This window comes from Vulpes lagopus, chromosome 6 (assembly GCF_018345385.1).
Source record: "Vulpes lagopus strain Blue_001 chromosome 6, ASM1834538v1, whole genome shotgun sequence".
NCBI classification, from domain to species: Eukaryota; Metazoa; Chordata; class Mammalia; order Carnivora; family Canidae; genus Vulpes; species Vulpes lagopus.
In genome coordinates, this window is record NC_054829.1 from 108,158,795 (window position 1) to 108,174,650 (window position 15,856).

Here is a 15,856-nt window from a genome sequence, read left to right on the forward strand (position 1 = left end):
GGAATATAAGGTTCATTTCAGAAAGGCTGAAGTCAGCTGTCAGACGTGACACAGAGAGTGAATGGCAGGGCTGAGATACAGCTCAGGGTTAACCGCTTCTAAAACTTATGCCTTTTCACTCTCACTAGTTGCCTTTTAGCACTTACGAACAAGAGACGATACAGATAGCTAGGTGTAATGTGAACAAAAACTATTATAGTTATGAATTCTGCTAGAAAAGAGTCAACAAAGGATTTAGAGAAATAGCATTATAATTTAAGACTTGCAAACTGAGAGTTTCATTAGATATAATGAAGAGAGCAACATTCACTCATTCATCCATTCACAAATCTGCATTGAGCTTCTACTGTATGTTTGGTCACACAGCTAGCTCCAGCGGTGCAGTGAAGATTTGAAAAAGAATGAGTGTGACACTGACCACCACCCTCAGGAATCAGTCTCTTGGAAGACAGTTAAGTAACTGATGTACAACAGAGCCTGGTGCCAAGCTCTGCCAGAGTCAAAAACAGACTGCTGGGGGACACTCTTCCGGGGTACTTAGCGCAAGTGCACAGTGGCAGAGGCCATGCTGAGCACAGCAGCCTGGATTCTCCATACCAAGTTCAGACGTTTGGACTTCATCCGACAGGCAGCAGACATTTTTAAGTAGGGAAGTGACAAGGTTAATTCTGCTTTTAAGAAGCTATCTGGCAGTATGTGAAATACAGAGTGTGGGAACATGGGAAGAGATAGGTGGTAGGAAAACTGGTCTGGAAGCTAACAGTCCCAAGTAGAGATGGAGGGAACCCAGTACAGGCAAAAACAGCAGTGACAGAGAGTAGAGACTATGTTTACAAGAAGATAGCAGAATTCATTGACTGTAAGATGTATAATGAGAATAAGTTAGGAGTCAAGAGAACAGCATAAACAAAAGCTTCAGGTTATATATATATATATATACATATATATATATATATATATATATATATATATATATATATATATATATTCAGAACCACTACATTGCTTATAAGTGAAGGACTCATTTAGCATTTTATTAATAAGTGATGAATGTTATTTGAACTATCAGTATTCCTTTTATTTATTTAGCCATTCTAAAATCCTCTAATAGTTTATTGGATTTTTTTTTCTCCCAAGCAATGGCCTGCAATGCTATTTACACTATTGATTCTGTTAGCAAACTCTTTCTACATATATAGTATAAGTGAAATTTTTATCATTGTTGTGTTGAAACATCATAGATTTTGAAACAATGGATTAGTGAATTTTTTTTCTAGAATGAAATTCAAAAGATTGACTTTTTTCTGAAAATGGGGTTCAGGAAAATAATAAGCAAAACTATTTTAATGTTTCACAAAAGTTTTCCACTTTCTTAGGTTATTAATAAGTCTTGAAATTGACTTGGTTCTTTTTTGTCCTGTAGAGCCGCATTCATTTTCTTTTTTTTTTTTTTAATTTTTTTAAAAATTTATTTATGATAGTCACAGAGAGAGAGAGGCACAGAGACACAGGCAGAGGGAGAAGCCCACTCCACGCACCGAGAGCCCAACGTGCGATTTGATCCCGGGTCTCCAGGATCGTGCCCTGGGCCAAAGGCAGGCGCGAAACCGCTGCACCACCCAGGGATCCCTTCATTTTCTTTATTAAGCAAAGTTATACATCTGATTAAGTGGAATCTCTCATGCCTGTATTGTTATGTGTGACCAGAAGAGGGTGGCAGTGAGGCACTAGAAAGAACCAGCAGGCAGTTAAGACCATCCTGTAAATGACATAAACATTTGTTGGGGCTGACATCTTAATTAACTGACTCATTTTCTGAGCCAGAGACTATGATGTAAACATTGTCACAATTTCAGAAACATCAGATAATGTTCTCATAATGCAATAGGGTAATAAATGTGTGGGAATTCCTGTTAAGAGTGATGACCATTGGGGCAGCCTGGGTGGCTCAGTGGTTTAGCACCGCCTTCAGCCCATGGTGTGATCCTGAACTCCTGGGATCGAGTCACACGTTGGGCTCCCTGCATGGAGCCTGCTTCTCCCCCTGCCTGTGTCTCTGCCTCTCTCTCTCTCTCTCTCTCTCTCTCTCTCTCTCTCTCTGTGTGTGTCTCTCATGAATAAATAAATAAAATCTTTAGGGAAAAAAAAAAGAGTGATGACCATGAACACTGAGAAATATTCTGAAAATTTTACATCAGTCTGAAGGGAAAAGATTAGAAAATAGATTAAAAGTTAGAATTTTTTCTTGTTTAAGAGTGTAGGCAGAGAATTTAATAGTTTACAAAGACAATAGGAGGAATCTTATTTTCTTTGAACATTGCAGATATCCCTGAAATAAAAAGAAATATTTCCAATTTGTCAAATATATAGTAAGCAAAGCATAGGATTAAGCAACTAAGAGAGGTTGCCTAGATTCAGTAAATATCTCCTTTTATAAATAACGAAAACAAATGCTTTTTGAGTACCTCATATGTGCTAGGAATTATTCCAGGTACTAAATATTCCAGACTGTGGAAGGGAACAAAACAGACACATGCCCTGCCCTATTGGAGTATTTATTATAGTGGGGAAGATCAACATTAAACAAAACCACAAATTAAAGCATAGTTACAACTGAGAAAAAAATGGAAAGCAGTCTACCACAGGGCCCCAAGTAAACTTATTTAGGTTCATTTTCAAAACTGGAAATTAAATAAAATTGAAGATAGGACTTAAGAACAACTCAAAGTTCTTGATACCTATTTATATTATGTATTTCCTTTAACAATAAATAAAATGAGTAAGGGGAAATTTACATATTAATGAAAATAACATTGCAAAAGAGTATTTGGGTAGTTGATATACAGCAATAAAACACAGTCAGTTGAAGTGTCGTAAAATGCCCCAGGGTTTCTCTGACTGCCTGAACTTGATTAAACACCGTGTCAGTCATCAGGCTGGCCCCAGCTGCAACCGAGGATCTGTCCTTACTTGGTCCACTCTAAATCCCAGGTCCCAAACCTAGAGAACACTTGTGTAAATATAATCTGCTACCTCCTCTTTTTCATTCATCTTTTTTTTTTTTTTTTTTTGGCTGAGTACAGTATACTTTATTGATGGTACATGACAAGGTAGGGCTCCCCAAGCACCTCCCCTTCCTGGGGTCTAGGATGTAAATTGGAGGTCAGGAGATTCTCAGTGTGCTGGGGGATTAAGTTGGGGCAGGGACTCCCCAGCAACTGAGGGCCTCTCTCTTCCTCTTGTTCTTGCTGGGGCTGGTGGTCCAGGAGGCTCTTACTCCTTGGAGGCCATGTGGACCTTGAGGTCCACCACCCGGTTGCTGTAGCCGAATTCATTGTCATACCAGGAAATGAACTTGACAAAGTGGTCATTGAGGGCAATGCCAGCCCCAACGCTGAAGGTGGAAGAGTGGGTGTCACTGTTGAAGTCATGGAAGACAACCTGGTCCTCAGTGTAGCCCAGAACACCCTTGAGGGGGCCCTCCGATGCCTGCTTCACTACCTTCTTGATGTCGTCATATTTGGCAGCTTTCTCCAGCCGGCAGGTCAGATCCACAACTGACACATTGGGGGTGGGGACACGGAAGGCCATGCAGTGAGCTTCCCGTTCAGTTCAGGGATGACCTTGCCCACAGCCTTGGCAGCGCCAGTGGAAGCAGGGATGATGTTCTGGGCAGCCCCTCGGCCGTCACGCCACAGCTTCCCAGAGGGGCCGTCCACGGTCTTCTGGGTGGCAGGGATGGCATGGACGGTGGTCATGAGGCCCTCCACGATGCTGAAGTGGTCATGGATGACTTTGGCTAGAGGAGCCAAGCAGTTGGTGGTGCAGAAGGCATTGCTAACAATCTTGAGGGAGTTGTCATACTTCTCGTGGTTCACACCCATCACAAACATGGGGGCATCAGCAGAAGGAGCAGAGATGATGACCCTCTTGGCCCCGCCCTTCAAGTGAGCCCCAGCCTTCTCCATGGTGGTGAAGACCCCATTGGACTCCACAACATACTCAGCACCAGCATCACCCCATTTGATGTTGGCGGGATCTCACTCCTGGAAGATGGAGATGGACTTCCCGTTGATGACAAGTTTCCCGTTCTCAGCCTTGACTGTGCCGTGGAATTTGCCGTGGGTAGAATCATACTGGAACATGTACACCATGTAGTTGAGATCAATGAAGGGGTCATTGATGGCGACAATATCCACTTTGCCAGAGTTAAAAGCAGCCCTGGTGACCAGGCGCCCAATATGGCCAAATCTGTTAACTCTGACCTTCACCATCGTGTCTCGGGGATGTGGCTGGCATTGCACCAGAAGATGCACTGTCTGTCGAACAGGGAGGAGCAGAGAGCCTTTTCATTCATTATCATTGGCATCTCTGACATTCCAGTTTGCTCAGACTAGGAGCCCACTTCTAGGCCCTCCAGCCTCTCTCCCAGCCTGGACCCCTTGGCTCAAAAGGTTATCTCTAATTTGTTTGTTTGTTTGCTTGGTTTTTGTTTTTATTGAAGTTTGACTTGCCAACATATAGTTTAACACCCAGTGCTCATCCCATCAAGTGCCCTCCTCAGTGCCTATCGCCCAGTTACTCCTTCCCCTCACCCACCTCCCCTTCTGCAACCCTTTGTTCATTTCCCAGAGTTAGGAGTTTCTCATGGTTTGTCTGGTTATCTCTACTTTTAAAGGCACTTTTGACATGAATTATGTTCCTTCCTTCTACCATATACACTTTCCAGATGTGGATTGACTGAGACAGCCCCTGGCTGACTCTGATAGCATCCATTGCTGATGAACCACAGCTGGACCATCACTGATTCTTTTATTCATCCTTAACTGACTGTCTTTCCAATTCTCTACAGCGCCTGTTTCAATCCAGGATCCCCCTTTTCAAGCTGAACTCACTCCTGCCACCTTACCTCCCAGATCTTGATCTGTTTGACTTGGGATACTGGGTTATCCATGATGAACTCTCAAGTTTTCTCTTTCCCTTCTGCCTCAGAGAGACAATATTCTACCTTGTACCTAGGTCTGTTCCTTCTGACTTCTTAAACCAACTCCTTTTAAACTTCTTTTGTTATTTTTTTTTCATTCATATTCCCTCTCTTTCACCTTTTTTCTTTTCTTTTCTTTTTTTTTTTTTGCCTTCTGACACCTCCTTGGCCTACACACATGTTCACATCCAATGATTCTTAAGAAATGTTCATTTCTCCGGGATCCCTGGGTGGTGCAGTGGTTTGGCGCCTGCCTTTGGCCCAGGGTGTGATCCTGGAGACCCGGGATCGAATCCCACGTCGGGCTCCCGGTGCGTGGAGCCTGCTTCTCCCTCTGGCTGTGTCTCTGCTTATCTTTCTCTCTCTCTCTGTGTGTGTGACTATCATAAATAAAGAAAAAAATATTTAAAAAAAAAAAGAAATGTTCATTTCTCCTGAGACTGTATTCCGTCTTTCTCCTTCCCTTAACACAGTGCTTCTCAAAGTAGTCTATATTTATCCCTTTCACTTGTGTAGCACTTGCCCATCCATTTTTTCCGGTCTGCCTTATTCTGAAATATCTATCCAGGTGATCAACAAAAACTTTCCAAACACCTGATCTAATCTCCTCTTCCTAGTGGTTACTCTGGGGCTTCCTGTAGAAATTGTTGCCTAGTGTCATGTCTCCACCATTCTCACATTTCTAGCTATTTCTTTGGAGGCCATTATTTTGCTATTTGGTTCCCAACAGGAGGCATTCTCTAGAAGTCCATGTCTTCTTCATATCCTACCTTTGCTTCCTTTGATCTAATGCTTCTATTATTCCTTTGCTTCCTTTGATCTAGTGGCTTCTATTATTACCCCCATGTGAATTATCCCCAAATTCTTCTCCAGTCTTAATCTCTCTCTCTCCTGAGTTTGACTCACATTTCCCACCTCTTACAGAGAGCTTCATTTCTCTACAAGATTTATGGGTACTTAGAACTGGGGGAAAAAAAAAACAGAACTGAGCTGGACTCAGCATCTCTCAATGGTGCTCCATGCACCCCGGACCACCTGCTAACTCTAATCATGATCTGCAATGTCCTGTTGTGCCTTTGCTCTTGCTGTGTTCTCATCCCAGCCCATCTTCTGGAATGCATCTCTTTGTACCACTTTTCTTGTTCCCCAGACCTTGCCTCTCTCATTTTCTCCATTTGTTGGAGTCCTACCTATTCTTCAGTGTTTAGCTCATATTTGGCCTTCTTAACAAACAAGAACTTAACTAAATCTCACCTTCCCCATTCTTCATCCATTCTTTGCTTGGAATTCAAACATACCTGATCCCCCTCAATCTTGTATTTGAGATACACATTTATGTTTGTCATCTGTATTAAACCCTGAGGACTAAAAGTCCTGGGACTGTGTTTTATTCATCTTTATCTCCTGCAGGACCTGACACATAGGAGAAACCCTAGAAATTTTGGTTAATTTGCATTGTTGGAAGAAAAGTGTCACAGACCTTAATTTTTAAGAATTATAAAGAGTGTGAAATTTATAATGTGCAGGCTTCAAATTTGAGAGACTATAGGAAGTAAGAAAACAAATTTACATCAAATATGGTTAACATTTTTCCTTTGTTCTATTTTAGGTAAGGCAGATTTTTAGAGGATTGCATAAAATTTTGCTTTGTAAGGGCCTTTTTTAGGGGTGATGAAATTCTTGGGAATGAAGATCAAGTTTCAGGGTCTGGGAATTTATTTTACTCTCTTTAAAGTTAATATATAGCCTGCTATTGTTCCATGGGTGCTGGCAAAAAACATGGGACGCTTGGACCAAAGATAGAGGACTTTATTTTTGAAAGCACAGCAAGCATCATGAGCATCATGTAGACATCAGTTTCTCATGTTCTCCAAGTCACAAAGGAGTGATACAGAGCAGTCCAGGTAGATGTGGGTGGGTTTGTGCTGAAGCCAAGGAACATTGATCTTGAGGAAGCCACTGCTTTTATAGCAAACCTGCTTTTGTCCCAGAGTGAGACATTACTTCATTCCTCAAGGTTGCTACAAATACAAACCTGATTAATAGCCCAGGAGAAGGGAAATCAGGTTGGTATTCTTGACACATTCAGCAAGAACTTGCAGAGATGCCCACAGTCCTTGGTGGATTGCCTTTCCCAAAATCATTCTGTGAGAGTAAGACTTTTGGTTAGTTATCCTGGTGCATCGGAGGGACTCAATAAATATCTGTTGAATCAAATTAATTAATTAGTGAGAAAAAGGGGAACCATTGAGGAATTTAAAAAGTCAAATAGAGTGAATCCCTGAGAGAAGAGTTCTAGATTTCAGATCTGATTAGGAGGAAAAATCAGAAGGGTAATGAGAGCTAAGACTTTGTAGACCACCTGGCTTAATAATAAATAAGATTTCTAAAAATTTCACCTCGTGGGAAGTGAGAAGGACTCATATACAAAGCAATCAGATTAAATCCAAAAAACCTAAGACAATGCCATTAGCTTGCTAAATTAGTATTACACTAACTACAGTTCTTTACATCTTCAGAGTTTTGCCATACAATAAGTTTCGTTGAAAGTTTAGACACTGTGCTCATTTGGGATCTATTAGCACACATTTCTTAAAATAGTGAATTGAACTACAAAGTAGATTATGCTAATGAGTTTGATCAGAATTAAATACTTGCCTTAAAAGTTGCAAACAAATGAAATATCTTAACCTCTCAAGATTCCTTTTAAAATTGAAGTATAATTAAGTATTAAATTAGTTTCAGTTGTACAACATATTCAATAATTCCATGCATTACTTTGTGCTCCCCACAATAGGTGTATCCACCATCTGTCACCATATAAAGTTATTACAATATTATTAACTAAATTCTCTATACTGTACTTTTCATCTCTATGACTCATTTATTTAATAACTGGAAGTTTGTACCTCTTGATTCCATTCATCTATTTTGCCTATCCCCCCACCCACCTCCCCTCTAGCAACCACCAGTTTTTTTCTCTGTATTTAGGAATTTATTTTTTTGTTTATTTGTCTTTTTTGGGGATCCCTGGGTGGCGCAGCGGTTTGGCGCCTGCCTTTGGCCCAGGGCGTGATCCTGGAGACCCAGGATCGAATCCCACATCAGGCTCCCGGCACATGGAGCCTGCTTCTCCCTCTGCCTGTGTCTCTGCCTCTCTCTCTTTCTCTCTGTATGACTATCATAAATAAATAAAATAAAAAAAATTATATATTTGTCTTTTTTGTAGATTGCACATATAAGTGAAATCATTAGGTGTCTTTTCTGACTTTTTCACTTAGCATAATACCTTCTAAGTCCATCTATATTGCTGCAAATGGCAAGATCTCATTCTTTTTTATGGCTGAGTAATATTCTCTCATATATACCACAATTTCTTTATTCATCTATCAATGGACACTTGGGTTGCTTCCATATCTTGGCTATTATAAATATTGCTGCCAATAGAAATAGGGGTGCATATATCTTTATGCATAGTGTTTTCGTCTTCTTTGGTTAAATACCCAGTAGTGAATTATTAGATCACATGGTATTTCTATTTTTAATTTTTTGAAAAACCTGCATACTGTTTTCCATGGTAATTACATCAATTTACATTTCCAACAGCAGTGCCTGAAGGTTCCCTTTTCTACACATCCTCATCAACGCTTGTTATTTTTTGTCTTTCTGACACTAGCCATTCTTTTTTTATGATTTTATTTATTTATTCATGAGAGACACAAAGAGAGAGGCAGAAGAATGTGAAAGAATGTGAAATTTATAATGTGGGGAGGAAGAGGGAGAAGCAGGCTCCCCAGGGAGCCTGATGCGGGACTCGATCCCAGGTCCCCAGTATCATGACCCTCAACTACTAAGCCACCCAGGTGCTTATCACTTAGCCATTCTGAGTGATATCATATCACTTAGCCATTCTGAGTGATATGAAGTGGTATTTCATTGTGGTTTGATTTGCATTTTCCTGGTGATTAGTGATGTTGAGCATCTTTTCATGTGTCTGTTAGCCATCTGTATGTCTTCTTTGGAAAAATATCTATTTAGGATCTGTTCCCATTTTTTAATTGAATTTTTGTTTTTTTTTTTTTTTTGGTGCTTAGTTGTATAAGTTCTTTATATATTTTGGATATTAACCCCTTACCAGATATATCATTTGCAAATATATTCTCCCATTCAGTAGGTTGCCTTAGAAAACCATCAATAACAAAAAGGCAACCTAGTGGATCAAGATTCTTTTGAAGAAAGAATTAACCTAAAGTATCTTGTCAGGGGACCCCTGGGTGGCTCAGCGGTTGAGCGCCTGCCTTCTGCCCAGGGTGTGATCCTGGAGTCCCAGGACTGAGTCCCACATTGGGCTCCCTGCATGGAGCCTGCTTCTCCCTCTGCCTGTGTCTCTGCTTCTCTCTCTTTCTCTCTCTCTATCTCTATCTATCTCTATCTCTCTATCTCTCATGAATAAATAAATAAAATCTTTTAAAAAAATAATAAAGTATCTTGTCAGAGTGTAGAAATGTGATATTTGAGGCATGCAGGTTGGAAGTCCAGATTTGTAAGGGAAGTTTATAATTGATTATTATAACTCTTGTTTCTCAAGCCCAAGTGACTAAAAAACTTTCAGCTACAGTCACAAAATTTTGTTACTGTTTATCTCAACTTTTAGCATCTCTTCTTTCCTTTCTTTTCTAGATGTTTTCCAGTCCTTACAAACTACTGTTGCAGTACTCTGTTCTCCATCTGCTATTCTCAAAATTGGAGATTGATTGCCTCCAGGGTTCACAAATGTTTCTGGCAAACTCAGATTCTTTGAACTTTTAAGCAGCTACTACAGGAAGGCTTTGTGTCTAAGATCTATAGTCTCTCTACTCTCCCAAGGAAGGTCACCCAGGTTCCCCTGAGGCAGCGGAGTTAGGAGACTTTTTGAGTAACCCATGCCTCACTCAGAGATTTACACTCAGACTCAAAACTGGTGTCCCTAGATGGGCCATACATCTGGGAACACTTCTCTACTCCACGGTGAGTTCTCAGCTTTCCTGAGACACTTTCCTTTTCTTTCCTCAAGTTTATAGAAACTTTCATCATCCATTTGTCTTTAAAAATCTTTATAATAGGGCAGCCCCGGTGGTACAGTGGTTTAGCGCCCCCTGCAGCCTGGGACGTGGTCCTGGAGACCCAGGATTGAGTCCCACATCAGGCTCCCTGCATGGAGCCTGCTTCTCCCTCTGCCTGTGTCTCTGTCTCTGTCTCTCTCCCTCTCCGTGTATGTCTCACATTAATAAATAAATAAAATCTAAAAATTTTTTTTTCTTAACAATAGAGATTGTCATCATTTCCTTCACCAATTACATCCTCTTTACCAACATTCCTTTTTCACACCATTTGCTCTATTCTCCTCTAATTGCTGAGATTGTCCCATGAAAAACCTCTTCCCTGAACTATCAGAGTCATTGTTGCTATACCTGAGTGGACCAGTGGACAGTTGATGCCAGAGGTAACAAGCCATGTGTTTGTGCTAAGATTTTGTCTTTGAACTAAGGATGCTGAGACTGAGTTAGTTTCTGTTGAGGGTTTGAATCAGGAGGTCATATAAAACCATGGCAAGTGGATCAAATAAGAATGGTCTATAGAGAAGAATAAAGCTCGTCTCTTTTGTTTGCCTCTATACTCTTACAACCTGGCATGGTACCTGATATATAGTAGGCTCTCCATAAGTCTTGGTGGAATGAATAAAACAGACTCTGCAGGGAGAAAAAGAGAAAGAGAGTTAGAGAGAGAGAGAAGGAGATTACTTTTGCTTCTAACAGCTTTCCATTCCTGACTGTAATCCCTCATGAGAACTATCTGCATTTCCTGTTCTTATGTCCATAAGAGATCCCTGTATCTATCCAATAAATCCTCCTTTAAACTAAAGCTAGTTTGGGTGTGTTATGTTCCTTACAGCTAAATTAAACCTAAATATAAGGTTCCTAATCATTAGACTTTAAAACCTACCCGTCCCCAGGGAGTTATGGTTCCTCATGCAAACCAGAAATCGTTGAGTTCCAGAAGTAGGCATACCTCCACTTTGCCTAATTGAACCTCACATTTTTGGGACAAGGAAAAGAGTAGAAATGCAAATTGACCTGAAAATAAAGGAATTACCTCCAAAAATAAAGCTTGATGGTCTTCTTTAAAAAACAACCTCTCAGGGCACCTGGCTGGCTCAGCTGGAGGACCATGTGACTCTTGATCTTAAAGTCTTGGGTTTGAACCCCATGTTGGGTGTAGAGATTACAAAAATAAATAAATAAACGTTTTTAAAGCAGCCTCTGAAGAAGAGCTCTAGAAACTTCAACCTGAAGATCTTTTTGCAGAAAGGGCCAGGCCCTAGGCATTGTTGATTGAATGTGACTTTATTAAAGATCAGGCATAATCTGGAGACACTTGCCAACCTAAGCTCCAGGTGGTGGAGGAGCAGGTCACAGTTTCACCTCGACTTCTGGAATGCTGTTGGACTAAACTTGGTGACGCAGGAGACTTCTTTGTAGTTTCTAGTTGTAGTCTTCATTATTATACAGCACATGGAGAAGAAAGGTTATTCTTTTCTGTTCACTAAAGTAGCAGGAAGACAATGCCTGTTTGAGAAGGCAGTATAACCTCTAAAAGGGGAAGGAGGTAGTTGAAAAAAGCCATAGGCAATCATTCTAGAGTTGAAAAACAGAAAATAAAATACTCGGAGGCAGTATGGTGGGTTTGCCAAGAACATAGAAAGTGAGACAGGTCTCCAAAACCACTTATCCAACTTACTAACTTATCTCTATGCCCTGGATTAAGCTGCCTAAACTCTTATAACTTCAGATTTCTCATGTAGAAGATGAAAATAATAATTAGTAAATTAGCTATAAATATTAAATTAGATAATGTCTGTAAGCTTCTTGGCCAGGGTACCAAGCTAAGTGCTCAGTAAATAGTAGGGATGATTAGGATTGTTAGTACTTAGTAATCCAAGCATTAGTGAAGAGTGTGTCATTTTATGTTGACCAAAGGGAGACTGATATTTTTTTAAGTTAAAGAAATATGTCACTAAAACATATAAATAATAGCTCTTCTTTATTTTTTTAACATAAATCTCTACATGATAGAATATGTAAAAAAGACCAGTAAAGGGGATCCCTGGGTGGCTCAGCGGTTTAGCACCTGCCTTCAGCCAGAGCGTGATCCTGGAGACCTGGGATCGAGTCCCACGTTGGACTCCCTGCATGGAGCCTGCTTCTCCCCCTGCCTGTTTCTCTGCCTCTCTCTCTCTCTCTCTCTCTCTCTCTCTCTCTCTCTCAGATTAAATAAAATCTTTAAAAAAAAAAAAAGACCAGTAAATATCTAACAAGATGATAGTTGTACAGTAAACAGCCTTTGATTGTGGTATCAACCAACAGTTAGAAGTATAAACTTCCTTTTAAAAAAGGAGAAGAAGAAGGTCCCTAAATAGGAGGCACATCTGAATTCTCACAGGCAATCTTCTGACCTTAAAAGTAGTTGCAAACTGTATGACCTGTAGATGGCGAACTTGGATAGGGTGAATACCTAAGCAATGCCTACCTAGAGAAGAAAGCAATGGTTTTTGTTTTGTTAAAGGAAGGACTAAGTAAAATTGACTCGTTAATAAAGGCTATACGCTACAAGAAGACAAGAGAATTCTTTGCTGACACACTCTTGTTCCTTCCTCTAAAGGGACCATCCATCTGCCTGTCGAAGTGAGTCTACCACTAGTCATATATGCTGTCAAAGGACAAGACTTTACATTAGTTTCTTGGTTCAGCATTCATGCTGGCTATTAGTCACTGATACAAGAGAACTGGTTGCTAGTCCTGATACAAAAGAACAGAGTATCAAGTAGGGAACATAACTATATTTCTTATAAGTCTTTTGAAGAAAACAGAAATGTTACCCTCTCAGAATAACCATATGTAACACTTTAATTATCTGAGCCCCTGTACATGTCCAAAGTATCCATATCTTTTCAACTATATAAATAATTATATCCTCCCTTGCCCGCTTATTGACACTCTTGAGTATTTGTTCTATACACTTCCCAAGGCAATCCTTTAGGGACCAATTACCGCCCTTTATTGACATCATCTCCCTGGCTGATGGAGATTTCTAGAGTACCACAAAGGGCATTCAGGATTCCTAAGGGAGCTTTGTGTTACTTTACATATAACCTATGTGCCTGCTTAAGAAACATTTTCTTCCTTAAAATTCTACTTTGGGGTATTAGTTTTACCATATTTACTAGTTTGACCAGATCATAACTATATATAATATATGAATTAGTAGGAAAATTCATGTGACTTTCGAAAACTGTCTACTCATGCAGTGGCTTGAGATGTTTTGTTCATTCTTCCAGTTGTGAAAAAGCCTAGTAACTCACCCAACATGATAGACTGATGACCTTTTGCTGCATTATAAAAGGGTCACTGTTCCCAAAGCGCCTCTCAGTTTGTGGGACAGGTGAAGGGACATCTGTAGACTTCTATAATGCCTCTGTCCTGTCATTTATCACAAGGAGTAATTATTGCCTACACATTGGCCTCCCCACAACTATGTACTTCTGGAGTCCAGAAACTGTACCATATTCATCTGTTTATCCTCAAGCACATGGTGTCTGGCACATAGTAAATACTTATGAAAATGTTGAATGGATTAAAAAATAAGTATATGCACTTTGGAAGAATAAGAGAAGGCAGATGGAAGAGAGAGCAGAACAATTTAGGAAAAAAAGAGGAAGATAAGCTAACCATCCATGAGGAATTGTATCTATGTTAGACAAATATTATTCCAAAAAGTATAGAAAAAAAGAAAACAGCAGTAGATTGTGTTCAGCCCAGTACATTTGTGTCCAGCTTACAGCATTGCCCTTACCCAATCCCATCTATTTCACATCTTCATTCATTTCAAAATGAAGAAAGGCCTTAACTTTCAGGATGAGACAGTTCTGGTTTTCTAGTAACTTCTAAAAGTTTCTAAAGAGTTGCAATTACTCTAATATATGGTAGATAGAGAAGTTATCAGAAACTTCAGAAATTGTAAGATCTTATCTAAGAGTAGATTTGGATTTAAAGATCCCACTGGTGAAAAGCCATATCCTAGAAGGTAAGAGTGAGCAACAAACAGAAAGAGGCTCTGAAAGACAGTCCAAATAAGAGGAGCCCCACATTACCCCAAAATGTTATCTATGGAGTTTGCCATAGGGCCTCTGACATGAAATAATAGGGATGGCAGAGGGCATAAGGACCATACACAGGGATGGAGAGTGTAGGACAGTCATGTCTGCACATAGTAAGCACTCAGTAATGCTGACTGAATGAGCAGGCCATTGTGTGCCTGAGCTTCTGCTAAGGGAAGTCATGAATTGCTTTGCTAACAGCAGGGTTTATTTATTTCCTTATGTATTTACTTAGCTACATCTAAGAAGGAACTGAAGTGATGTGCACTATTAAAATGTACATAAATCGGAGTAGGAAAAGTTAAAGCAGAAAGTACTTAGAAGAAAGGAAAAAAAGCAACGTCCTGGAAACCTGAGTCAAGAGGATCATTACAGTAGAGCTTATTGGAAGCTCAGAGCTTCCTGAAACCAGTTCAAAAGAGAAACATGCTAGATTGTACATTCTCATCAGCCAGTAAAGGGAAATTTGTAAATTCACCTGGAAATGGAGACTTATTCTTGGAACTTAATTCTAGAAAGAATTTATTGCATGGACACTTAAATGAGAGGAAGAAGACATTTAATGCATTTTGCAAAAGCTACATACATGTTATTCATATACCAAACAATAAAGGTAACCAACAACAACACACCCTATATAAAATAATAGGTGACAAGGACAGAGAGGAGAAGGGGTTAATATATGAAAATACACACTACCACTCAAGAGAGAAAATATAAATATTGACTACAGTCCCCATGTATGCAACTAATTATGAGAAACATTTATGACTTATTTACTGCCTGCACTGTCAGTAAAGAGGCAGGTAGTATGGGAGGTTCTTTTTCTACTTGTTCCCTACAGTTTCTGGACCCATGTAATCTGTCCTTGGGTGAAACAACACCATATATTGGTTATTGATTTGGAGCTACACCGTTTCCTCTGGACCAGTAAGTACCCTCACCTCATAAGATGTCCTCCAGCTGGCTCTGTAACTGAGTCTTCAGTAGACTATTGCTTTGCTCTAAAGGCCAGCTGCTCCTGGGTTATGGTAAGACTAGTGAATCCTGTGGGAGATGGCCTATAGCATCTTCACCACAAGCAATGTTATATGGATTACTGTTGGTGAATTAAGCCTTTCATAAGTACACAGAAGATATTGCTAATAGAAGCATAGCAGGAAAGTCAAATTTATATCCAAAATCTCTAGTGAGAAAAATGGCTACCACATCCACAATGAAAGGGGTTCAATATAATCAGTCAATAGGAAGCTGGTCATGCCACCTGCATTGTTCACATTTGGAACTGTACGCAGGGCTCAGCATGAGTCTCTGCTGCTGGCAATTTAAGCATTCAATAGTGGTAGTAGCCAGATCTGCCTTGGGAGGGGAAGTTCATGAGGTTGAACCCATGAATAACTTCTCTCTGTCACCATGGCCACTCTGTTTCTGAACCCACTGAGTAATACTAGTGATGCCCGGAAAGAGGACAGATGACAATTGCAATCCAGGTCTTCTTGCCCATCTGATTCTGGAGTCTTCTCTGCCCATTGGTGAGCTTTCAGACGCAAGCATTCCTACACCATCAACGCATTTTGAGAGGTCCATGAGTGTACCTCTATGCTAAACCTTCTTGTAATCCAATATTGTTCCTTTCAGCTTCCTCCTCATCAAACCAAACCTTTAGGTTCTATGTATGA

At 40.1% G+C, this 15,856-nt stretch overlaps 1 protein-coding gene and 1 pseudogene across 12 annotated transcripts in view; one reads left to right on the plus strand and one right to left on the minus strand.

Annotated features, from left to right (window-relative positions):
- The window catches only part of ALPK1 (alpha kinase 1), a 129,586-nt gene that overhangs the window by 22,614 nt on the left and 91,116 nt on the right, over nucleotides 1-15,856 (plus strand). The window lies entirely within an intron of this gene.
- LOC121492701 lies at nucleotides 3,147-4,274 on the minus strand (annotated as a pseudogene).